The sequence below is a fragment of the Echiichthys vipera genome (genome assembly GCF_963691815.1).
Source record: "Echiichthys vipera genome assembly, chromosome: 8".
Lineage (NCBI taxonomy): Eukaryota > Metazoa > Chordata > Actinopteri > Perciformes > Trachinidae > Echiichthys > Echiichthys vipera.
Window position 1 is genome coordinate 9,033,884 of NC_139833.1, and position 13,021 is coordinate 9,046,904.

The following is a 13,021-nucleotide window of genomic DNA, read 5'->3' on the forward strand; positions in this document are numbered from 1 at the left end:
CTGACTGATCTTTGCCGGACAATTTTTATATTCTGTGTGTTTGTGGTCATGGTGAAATATCCATTACTGGTTTATGAGGTTGTATCTTTCTGTAGACTTGTGTTTACAGTCTAAGCCGGAGAAAACCCTTCTAGTGTGCTCAAAAAGTCTTTCTAGGAAAGATCACTGTGTGTGTGTGAGAGAGAGAGCGAGAGAGAGAGAGTGTGTGTGTGTGTCTGTGTGTGTGAGTACACGGGGGAAGGGCATAAAAGTGTGCGAGTGTGAGAAAGTGTTAGAGAGAGAAACCATGTGTGTGTAATAAAAGGGAGTAAAAAGTGTTTGTGTGTAGGTTTAAGATATTTGTGTGTGTGTGTGAGAGAGAGGCGGTAAAAGGGAGAGTGAGTGTGCATTTATATATACACACACACCGTTGTTTATGCTGAGTAGACTGTTTCATCGCCTTGATGAAGCACACATACGCAGACCGCCAGATACACTCTCCTGTCGGCATTGGTGAAATGTCCTCCTCCCTGCCTGCGTTTGAGATTTTTTCACCAAAAAAGGAAATGGAAAACTCCTAGCTGCATGGGGGAGGGAGGGGGGAGAAGGGGGGAGGGGGGCTCTGGTGGTGGAAGTGGGAGAGAAAAGAGTGTGGGAGAGAGAGAGAGAGAGAGAGAGAGAGAGAGAGAGAGACGGGAGGGAGGATGTTCACATCTGGAGTTGCTCCATGGCACTTTCACTGGGGGGTTCAGCTCCACGCACGGCCCCCTTTGGATTTATTGGAAGGAGACGGGCGGGGAGGTGGCGAGTAGCAGGACGGGTCAGAGGAAGAGCTGTGGAGATGCCAACTGTATCATATGGTACATGCACTCTACTAACGGCCATTACTACGAATGTGAAAGCTGCCTCCTGTATTATGGGTCTTTTTCGATTTTCAGCAACAATATGTTCTCTCACAATCTTCCGTCGTGAATGTGTCCCATGTCTTTGTTATCGCTGTCACCCAGAATCAAGTTAACCCAACAGAAGTTTCTAGAAAACAGGACATTCTGCTTGACATGTGCAAACAGGGGCATCTCACACTATCTCACAGTAGGCTGGTCTCTTCAAACAAGAGATATTAGGCACACAGTTTTGCTGCCAGGTCTAATATTTCACTAAAACGTCAACCCTCGATGCAAAAACAAACATTGTGACTTGTATTTAGACTCAGAACAAGACAAGACTGACAAGACTAACACAAGTAGTCTTTGCCGGACTCCATCAGCCATCTATAGTTGATATAACATGTTAGGCTCTCTGCCAGTAATGTCATTTAGAATTTCACCCAAAAGAGACATGGATGTAGTTCACACACTAAATACAGCACAGTTTATTTTTAGGCAGTGTGTGTGTGTGTGTGTGTGTGTGCGTGTGCGTGTGTGTGTGCGTGTGTGTGTGAAAATGAACTTTTATTAGCCTAAATCGCAAAGAGTAACTTTGCCGAAGGACACTTAATACCTAATGGAGACAATACAAGCTGAGTTTTGCTTGATGAACGTATAAAAAATGTTCCAAAAATGTAACAGGAGCTGTGGATTAAAGGTCAAATCCAGCCTGGACTCAGAGCCGGATTAGATGGGCAGATTACTCTGGACAGACTGCTTTTCAGGTCCCACCTCTCCTCTAGCATGGCAACAAAATAATAATAATTATTTCATATTATATGAATATTGTATGGCTGTTTGTGTAGGGTTTGCTGGGGGTGTGCATGTAGTGCTGAGGAAGATCGAGGGTTGCAAGCCGCAAACAGCTGTTTCTATGTAAGTTATGACCCGCTGCTGCTCTGCTAATGTAACGTTGGAGCTAAAATTACCTATGGCAGCGAGTCTTTGGGTGCAAAGCCTCCGCTGTCCTCTGGGTCTTACAGTGGTAGTCAGTAATTTAGGCTGGCTTTGAAATGAATAAATATTGAAATAAAGTTTTAGATCTTTTTATATTAAAATGTCGTCTAACTAATATTTAACACACATTTTAAAATATTTTCGTTATGTAGGCAATTTATGTTTTTAACCCTTCTGTGGGCCCCCTTGCTTGAGATCCAGGCCTGCGTGCAGTTCTCTCTTGTGGTCCTTTGTGGCAACAACAACATAAAAACAACTTATATTTAATCAACATATCGCATCACAAGGCAGATTTATACAAAGCACAGTATCGCATAATTCAATGCTACGCAAGGTAGCCTGAACCAAAGTACCAAAAAACATTTTAAAAAGAGTGATTTTGCCTTTATCGCTTTGCCAACTTTTCCACTTCAGCCAAGTATGTATTTTTTTTTTTGGCAATATTTCAGGACCTTTACAAAAATGCAACCTTTCCATTCAGGTTTTTTTGCACAAATTTAAAATGAATATTTAAACAGGTGGATTGATTCCATCATGACTTACTTGGCAGCCACTGACACACCTGGTAGGAATAATTGTGTTGAAGGTGTCTCACCTGTTGATTACTAATTGGGAAACACACTTGTTGCATGTGATCTGGTGTATATATAGCGAGGTGTGGCAGTTGCTCTTGCTGCTGCTTGAAAAAAAAAAAACATTGCTGTGAACAAATCAATTGCTGAATAAACAATATTTTAAACTGTGGTTTTGGCTGAGGAGTTTGAGCAGTCACACCTCAGTGACTCAGTTGTGGTGTGTTGTTAGAAATGTTGAAATCTGAATTCCTCGTGCAGGATTAAAGTCTGGGGCATGCTGACAGATTGCATTCAACAGTCATTATTTTGAATGTCATAGTCATAATCCGACTGTTAAATCAGTACTGAAGCGAACAGACAAATATTTCATCGTCAGTATATCATTTCACTATGTGGGACCAGAGTCCAGGCGTTTGTTTTTGTGACTTTCCAACCTTGAATGAAGGAAGTAATATCCATTAGAAGCTGCAGATAGTTGAGCTAGTGAGCATTCCTTAGATGATGTTTAATCTCTGAAGATGACTCAGAGGACCCTTACTTGTCATTCTAACATCCATAAATCAGGGATCCATGCTGAGCTCCCATCGGTTTAATATCATCTCTCTAATATTCCAACCACAAAGCCTGTGACTGGAAATGGGTGAATCTACAGCCCAGTTATCAGCAGTGATGCAACAAAAGCTGAAAAATAGTCTGTGAGGGGGGAACAAGATATCTCTTTGCACTCAGGTTTCTGTTTTTTTATGTATGAGTCACTACAAGTGAGTGCAATAAGTAATAAATCCATGAGCATTGTAGTTTGATTTATGTTGGAATCAAAAAATAGTAGTCATTTAGTGTTGTTAAATAGATTACATTTATTCCAACAATCAAATAATCTCATAAGGATCTGATTGAAAAAGAATTCAAAGGCATTTTGTGACAATAACCGACAAGAGCTAAGAATTTATTCAATAAGCAACAGGGGCAACCACAAACAGTAGCTAGGCGAAATGTACAGAGTATTTACATATCAGAGCATGATCATTTATCAGAGACACACAATTTCCGTAGTGTTTAATGTATACAGTTTGAGAGACAAAATATTTTCCATCGTGGAACATGGAAGCTGCCACAGCTGTCAAAGAGAGAAAGTTAAACTCTCTGCCCTCTGGTTTCTTCATGCTCTCTCGGTTTCATTACTCAGTTTAGCGTTAGGTGTCCACTTGACAAAGTGCACTGGTCCACCGCAGTCATGCCTGTAGCATGTAACTTCAGCAGACGTGGGTTAACCCCAAATGTCTGAGAGATTATACTCTCATTGGTGATTCAGAATACCTCAGTGACTACTTAACTGCATGTTTGCTACCGGAGAAGCTGGACGATGGGGTGATACAGAGTCAAAAGAAAATTAGGTTACAAAGCACGTCAGTTTAAAATTGAACTCAAATACTGGACAATTTCCATTCGAAGAGATATGGATCCTTCTGTTGGAATATGCACCTGAAATTGTGCCTTTTATCTTTAAATTTGCGGTACACAAACAGCAAATATCCATGTTGTGTACTTTCTTAGCTTTGCATCAACGCTCTGTTCGTTCGTCATGCTCTTTGTGGATCTGATTGGGTGATTTGGCCCGATACACAGATGGTTTATCCAATCAGCAACCAGTATTTTCTCCCCTTCCCAAAAGATCTCCAAACGAGAGTTCCCAGATGGATATGCTGGGAAAATGCGAATCAATCCATCTGGCGGAGTCAGGTTAACCATTCACATGATGGGTATTGAATGAATTAGGTATCACTTTAAGGGTACTGATATTGGTATGCTATTGACTTCTCTTCTGTGAGCTCCACCATGAGGTTGACACTTGTGATTCTGATTGAAATTTCTCTTTTTTCCATGAAAAATGGTGGAGACATTAATGTCAAATACCTGCAAAACTAATGACTCTCCCATTGGCCTCAATTGTGTTGTTTGACGAGTAATGTAAGAATACCAGCACGCTAAGATGGTGAACATGGTGAATAATATATGGACGTGAGACTCTGTTTTGGCTTGTTTACCAAAGTCATTCCTAGAGCAGCGATGAACCACCAAGAAAGACTCTTGATCTACTTGTTATATTTTTGTTTTGTCTAAATTTGTTCTGTTCCTTTTGACTGAAGGTCACAACATAGGACTCCACAGCAGAGCAGCTGCAGCAGCTCACTGTGTACTGAAGGCCTATGTGCTGTGGATGGAGAAAGGAAAAAAAACAAAAAACAGCAACATGCATCTGTGTCCCAAGCTGACACTCACGGGGCTGGTGCTTGTTGGCAGGGTTTGGAGCCTGCCTCTGTGGCTTGGCCCGAGCTCTCGTCCTCTCCATTCACTCCCATCTGAGGTCAAGGAGTTGTGCTCGCTTGTGGGCAGCTCTTGTACTGTCTTGTAATGAGCGCTCTCAGCAGGAAAACAAGGCCTTGTTTTTCCAGAGTTCAGGGTTGGATGTGTCCACCGCTCTGATCCAACCTCTGTTAAAATCCCTCCTTTCCTGAGGATGAGTGATGACAACTGCAAATCTGGATGGCTTCCTATAGTCGGTGTACTCTTTAATGTTCTTATAAGTTTTCCTGACACCTCAGCTATAATAATTTGCCACATACATACAGTACCTTGAATGTATCAATTAAAACCACCCCAAATATTGAAGAAATGTTTGTGATATATGATATACAGCAACGACAACAAAGTTTGTTTTCAATCTCACAGCGCCTTGACTTTAGCTGGATGATGATGATGATGATGATGATGATGATGCCTGGCTAACGTTTAAGCATCCGTGTTATTATTTTACGAGCTGCAGGAACACTTCAAGTGCTAGAGAGTTTGTACCCCGTGGCAGACAGACAAAAGCCGAGGATAAATACTGGTCGTGTAAAATGTAACTAGAAAAGCTGTTATCATTTTTTGTGTGCAGTAAATGATCTCTAAAGGGAAGTATATGCAATGTATTTGGATTTCACACATTCTACAGCGCTAAACGTGTTCGGACACACTGTTTGTCCTGCTGCCTTTTTCTCCCTCCTCATACATTTTTACACTTTTAACGGTTCGATGTGGTTTTCAGACTAAAGCAGTCTATTTATGTGGGAGCGTAAGAATGTGATGAATTCATTCTTATGAAGCATCCAGGCTTGAACATCCTCGGGACACAAGAATATTAGTCACATCTATTGTCTGACTGGTTTTGAGCTCTGACCAACTTTGTAATTGCTCTGGTGAAAACCATTAAAAAAAGATATAATGCTTGAAATGTACAGTGTGCCGTAAAAGCTTCTGTTTGTGCCGGAAGATTATTATCTTTCAGCTTAGCTTGAGAGCTATAATATGTTTATTTGTTGCAGACCATCAGAGTTTACTTGTCAAACAAAAGTTCAGCAGCAGGTAAGGCAATATTCAAGGAGTGAAACGGATAAAGATATATGTTACTCACATTTGAGGTTGCAGGCGTTCAAAGACTGAACTTGTCAGTAGGTGGAAAAGAAGGTAACAGGAGGATTTGAGTCAAAACTACAAGAGAGCGTGGATCACGGCCCAGTGGTTCTCTGGTGATTGTCAGGAAAGAATACAGCAGTCACAATCAGGCCAACAGCGAGTGCAGTGAGGACGATGAAAGACGGATCAAATGAGCCAAAGCTGTTGACGGGACCAGAGAAACCTCTTGATTACCTTTCTGCTTCGATGGGATTGAAGGTTGTCAGTGAAAACATTTCTACTGCAGGACGTGTTTTGAATATGCATGGTTTTACGAAACAGAGGCGAATTAAGGTCGAAGGGCCGTTTGCTGAGCAAGCAGGCAAACCATCTCCCATTAGTATTCCTACAGCTGCACTGCTTTCCATCCCGGATAAGCTCAGTATAACTACAGTCCTCTACTGTTGGCAGCTGGGCAGCTCTATGGGAACAGTTGTTTGGAGATGAGATGTTTGGAATGCAAAAGGTTTGAGGAGTGGATTGACCACGATTGACTGTAATTCAAAACCTGAAGAAGATTCAGCTTCAGAAAAATGGAGTGATCTGATTCCTGTTTAGGGCGAGAGACACTACAGACAGCAAAAACATCGTTTTTTAAATGCACTGAGCAATTTTGAGATTCGGGGCGATTTTGGGTCCATTACATGTCTTCTCTCAGACAAGTGGATAGGTGTTTATCTAGTCTATTTGGGTCTGTAGATTTCTCCCAAATCCACCAAAAGATAGCATTATATAATGTCCTACATACATGACTAAACATAACATTTCAGAAAACTTGCAATAAAAATGAATGTCTTATGTAAGTAATCAACTGGGAAAGCTTCATGGTGATATCTCTTGGTTAATTTTGTTTAACCTTTTCACCTGTAGTGTCTTGTATGGAATCTTTCAACGGACAGTTCACCATAAAAAAACAAAATACACACTTTTCCACCAGGTATGTGGATTATCTGGAGTAACTGGATCAGGATTTCGGGAAAGAGACATTGTTGAGTTTTTCAAATGTTGTTTTTTTTTGGTGCACCACAAGCTACTGTCATCTAGTTCTGGTATATTCTAGAGATGATCTCCAACACTGGGAAACACCAAAACAATCCAGATTGATAAAGAGTTTTGAAGGTCAGAGGGATAATAGGTAGAACTATCCCCTTAAAGACCATTCTCTCAAAATGAGTTTTTTCTCATACTCTGAGCCTGAAATCTCCACTTCAGTCGCACTCACATACACCAAAACTTCTACTTTTATTCCTATCTGTATTTAAAGGTTTTTACTAAAAGGATTGTTCATATATGATTCATAGTCTGATCCTCATAGCAATTTCAGTCTAAAGCAACTGGACTTGGTTATTTGTCTAGGAAGACGTTTCACCTCTCATCCAAGAGGCTTCATCAGTTCATGTACATATCTGACCAGGCTGGGACCAGTCCCTTTAAACGTCTTCCTAGACAAATAACCAAGTCCAGTTGCTTTTGACTGAAATTGCTCTGAAGATAACCATGACCTGGACAAATGAGAACATTCACAGGTTCATAGTCTGATATATTTTTAATATTTTACAACAAATTGATATTATGGCTTTTGACCATATTTTCTGATGCATGCAGTGATAAAAAGATATATCCAAGTTTGTAAAAGCCTTTTCAATTTGAAACAGAATGAATCAACAACTTTCAAACTGGATTCATCCAGTGTTAGGATTTCTCTTCTGGAAGTGTATGCATATTAGTTCATTCATAGCCCAAACTTGATTGTAAGTCATCAGCTGGGGAAATTTCATGGTGATATCTATGAGTCAGCCTTTTCATCTGCCGTGTCTCCTCCTGACAAGAGTTGTCATGTCGTCTTGATGGAGTGAAAGAGAGAAGCGAGTACGTAGAGTTTGAATATCTGTCGTCGGAACAGCTTTAGTTGGACAGGCAAATACGGAGGTGATGAATGAGATGTGAAGTGGACATGTTTGTGGATGTAAATATCTCGACATGAATGGATAGGTCTAGATGAACAGATTTCATACATTTCTGCACCATCTTCATAAACTTCATTAGCAAACACACGCTGAACAGAAGGTTTTTTTCTCACATTGCTATTTAACACCCTCACACCACTTCTGAAGGTACGTGTTGAATGACGGTCAGGCAGAAAATTCAAAAAAGTCATGCATCTATCATCAACACCATCAGCAAAAGCATGTATCATTTTTTGTGGTGGACCTTTGTTCTGATATTCTGGGAAATGACAAAAAAAGTTCCTTTGAAAATATAAACAGAGATTACTTCTACAATACATTAACACAACATTGTTATAATTTAATCATTCTATTGTTTGCCTCTTCTCTTTTCTTCTGTCTTTGTAGTTCTCTTTCTCAGTCTAGTACTATGTTGACTAAACCTCTGCAAGAAAAAAGTTAGCTTTTCATTACTTAATTGGATTGCTAATGTGTACATGATCTTTTTACAATGATCTCATCAATAACAGAGCAAACCTAGCATACATTTCAGATGATAATGCCATGAATGAGTTACTATGGCTTACGGTTTTATGTATTTAAGGCCCCCTCGTGTGGTTATTTCATTTATTGCAACTGTGTATCGCCATAAGTGCACCCTAGGACCACCATAGGGTGTTATTGTGTGTAAATACATTACATTCATGATATGAAACAAACACACGTTGAAAAAACTACCACGCCATTGTCGACCACGCCCCGTTCCAACCCAAACTAATGCTGTCATAACATTGATGATTGAACTTAACGTGTTGATCAATTCTTAATACATAATGTTCATGTTCATTCCTAATGTTTGTTCATTAAATAGAGATTCAAGTTCAGCTGCCGTTTACTATTAACACCAGTGGATTGCTTACTCCAGGTAGGGAATGAGTCCTTACCCCAAGTGAAGGAGTTCAAGTACCTCTGGAAATATGCTCTTTACATTTTGATACATTGTATGAAGTGACTCTATCATAGTAATGCATTTAAAAAACCTAGTTACTTTGAATAATTGCTCGAAAAAAATGGTGTTATTTTAAATTCCAATATGTTTAAAGCAACAAAGCTTTTACAGCACAGACAGTAAGATACAGTGTATTTTTTTCCTCTTTCTCTATCCCTCTAAACATTCATGCAGAGAGCCACAACTCAACTGTGTTAAGACATTTAAGTTTCTTACCATGTAGTACTGATTACTGCCAAAGGGGGGCAGTACATATCAAGTGTCCTATCTACCATTCCACATTTATCTTCTAAACTTTTCCTCTCCTGCATCAGGAGTTTCTGACCTTTTCCTGAGCCTCAGACACATTTGGGTTAAATTAAGGCTTTGTAAATAGCAACTAGACCTCATTAAGCATGCTGCTCGTCTCATGAATGCCCCGGGTTTTCCACTCGCTTATTACAAAAAACAATTGCTTGATGCATCATTGCTTCTCTGGGAAATCCTACTTTTTCTTTCTTCCTTGTGCAGTAAGCATCAAACATAGAATCACACAACACTGCAGAAATAAAGTGAATCTCTGCAGGACACTCGAACATCTTGCATTGACACTGAACATTGAACACGACTTTGTATTTGTACTCACTGCACTACCCTAATGCGTCACTTCTGATTTCTATCTCATGTGACTTTTGTCCTTTTAACGATCATCAGATGTAGATTTGTCCTCACAAAGAGTGAAGGCTTCCCATAAACATGAGGTATTTTGATTTGGATTTAGCAGCCCTACTATTATATCTGTTGCTGATCTAACATGCCATGCTGTCCGTGTTAATGTACAATTCTTTGGAATATTTTTGAATTGAAAAGGACATTTTCTTCTTGTAGATTTCCAGATTCAACCCCTCAGATGTCGAGCCATAGAAAGAGGACGGTTGTGGATCTACAGAGATGGAAATTATCATGGATCAGTAGGATCGCTGACAAGACATCTCCAAAGAGGCTAATCTTTAAAGAGCTGGAAGCCACTAAACTGGGAGGGAAGGGTCCAGTTGATGCTTCTGGCAGTCACTGGTGACTCAGTTGGAGACTTAAGTGGCCTCATGTACCCCAGACCTCTTATTCACCCGACTCATGACAGAACACCATGAGGAGGAATTATGTCATTGATGCTGTGCATTAAAATGGAAGCGAAACCATGAAAAAGTGCAAAATGTTGTTGCAAGCTAATGGGATTTTCACAGGCATTTCAAGTAACACATGAAACAATGACTATAAACCAGAAGAAAAGTTTAAAGAGTCAAATCAACTAAAAAAATATCTATTTGCAGAGATTTTGACACATCAAACTGGCGTCCCACCAGAGGTCACTGGAGGTGAACAGAGTTTTTATTTTATTATTTATGGTCCTCATAGCATTGAACCAACAACTTTTCAGAAACATGTCCCTGTTATTTAAGATCATTCACATTTTCCAGTATCCGCTACATTCAAACAGAACCACTTCCCTATGAAAACTTTAGAGCGAGCTGGTCACGGAGAAAAAAACAACGTTTGATCATAATTGAAATATAGAGTTTAAATGTATCATTGGTACAAACTATCTATATGAGCATATCATTTCATCCTTGACCTTGTTAACAATATGTGTGACATACTGCTGGCAACATGGAAGAAGGGATGTCTTGTTTTTCGTTTTCTGATTTCTATATGTTATATGTTCATAAATATATATATATATGTATATATATATATATATATATATATATATATGCAGGATTAAAAGTGACCTTGAAACTTCATCATCTCAACTCAAAGGTCCTAGCTCCATTGGCTCTCAGAGGGTGACTCTGCAAAAGCTTGCGTAATTGAATCTTTGAATTAACATGACTTTCTCTCACAAACCAAAACAGGATTAGAAAATGTTAATGCAATAGATTTGTGATAATCTTTGTATTTAAAAGGCCTGTCAGTCCGTTTGAGAGTGATAGCAGGCTCTGATTATGAGTTGTGGTATAGTGGTGGCACCCTTTCATTTACATTTGGATCAGGGATTGTGCGTTTACGTCAGGCAGACATGGACTTGGTGTTCCCTATTGACGTGATGCACTCCCTGGGGTCTGGCTTGAAGGCCAAACTAAAGTAATGAAATCATTCAGTGTTAAGAATCTTGGCAAATCAAGGGCACCCATATACTCCAAAGATTTACCATTCATTTCTCTTGGAAAACATGGGAGTGGGGAACAACAGAGTGAAAAAAGAGAGAGTGGGAGGTGAGGGAGAGCTCCGTCCAATGGAGCCAGGGTAAGAATTTATGGTCAGGAAGAGCGATGAATGTGTAATTTACGGTGCATACTCTACCATTCCCCCTGCCCTCCCTTTTGGTAATGAGAAACGGCTGTTTTGTTGTAGGGCCAAGGCATGGTATACCCCCTCCCTTCTGGCTATGACACACCATTAGTTTTTATTTCTGTCTCTGCTTTTACGACCCCTGCCCAGACGCCAGCATTTGGCCGTCGATCGAGATCATCACACCATCTAAGCTCTTCCACCTCCCAAGATGGCCTCCTGTTGCCCGAGGAAGACCATTCCACCACAAACTACTGAGGGCTCTCGACTGCAGAGAGATAGCATCATGCTCCCAGCAGACTGTTTCTCAGTCTTTGAGGTTTTGATTAGAGAATAAGAGATCGACACATAGCAGCTCAAAGTAGTATGGAAACAGTGAAACATCTGTGAAAGTAGTCCTAATTGGTTAAGACCGACGTTTCTTGTCATATTTTTTGTCCGATTAACACGTCAGGATGGCCGAGCGGTCTAAGGCGCTGCGTTCAGGTCGCAGTCTCCCCTGGAGGCGTGGGTTCGAATCCCACTTCTGACATAAAGCTTTTGGCGGCAGTAGCTCAGTCCATAGGTAACTTGGCTGGGAACCGGAGGGTCGCCGGTTCGAGTCCCTGTGTGGACCATGAATGGAGCATGGACTAGTGGCTGGAGAGGTGCCAGTTCATCTGCTGACGTGCTGTTGAGCAAGGCACCGAACCCCCAACTGCTCGGGGCGCTGGTCACTGGCATCCCCCTCGCTCTGACATCTCTCCATTAATTGCATGTATATAGGTCCTGTTTGTGCATGTGTGAGTATTTCGGACCTGTGTGTTTGTAACATGAATAATGATAATAACAGAGTGAAATACTAATAAAGGAATTCTTCTTCATTAAAGACGCATGTTATAAAAACTAAGCTGTCAAATGTTTAAATACGGTCTCTCTCCGCTGTCAGCTGTCATTTCAGGTTGCCGACAAACACCCACCTCCACCCCATTCACCAGTTCCAGTCGCCTCCTCCTCAACACCAGTGTCTGGACTCCATCGGGGGAGGTATCCTGCTCTACCCTTGGCTTACCTATACCCCCCTCTACACGATGCCGCGATGGAGTCTAACTGCCAAAGACTCTCACTCTATATACTTTGTCATGTATTCTTATTCAATTCTTTTCTCACATCTAATCGGAATCATTAGACTTCCTGATTGAACTATATGTGACTATTAAATGCTCAATCCACAGTAACATTGCACACAGCCTGTCAGAAACTGTGCCTTTTCAACGAGCCGTCAGGACTTCTGTACAACTGTACTATATATAGGTAGAAAGCGCAGCTACATTGCTGTTACAGTCTTTCCCTGGCTGCAGTGACGGTGCAGAGATGCCGAGAGCGCAGATGCGGAAGAACCGAGAACAATGACCAATAAAAGCAGAGTGGACTTGCACTCAGGTGGTGGGCTTAAACAGGCAGGTGCTAAATGGAGCGAGGGTGAGTTTCAGCACAGAGGAAAATAATGTGCTTTTTGAACATTAAAGCATGTAAACATGTCCTAATAAAAACCCAATAAAAAGTATAAAACTGAACATAAGCACATTATGGAAGCTTTTAAATGATCCCCATAAATGATGAGTCCATGCCTTGGTCTTAATTTAAGAGTTTGAGCCACTATTCTATTGGGCATGTAATTGCACTGTTGGTTAAATAATTGCTGCCATCCCAGAACACAGGTGGTCAGACAGGCTTAAAACAAGTTTGTTCAGAATATCGAAACCGTTTTTTTTTGGAGGAAAAGGTTGTTTGTTTTTATTTCTTTCAAATAATCTGGTTTATAGG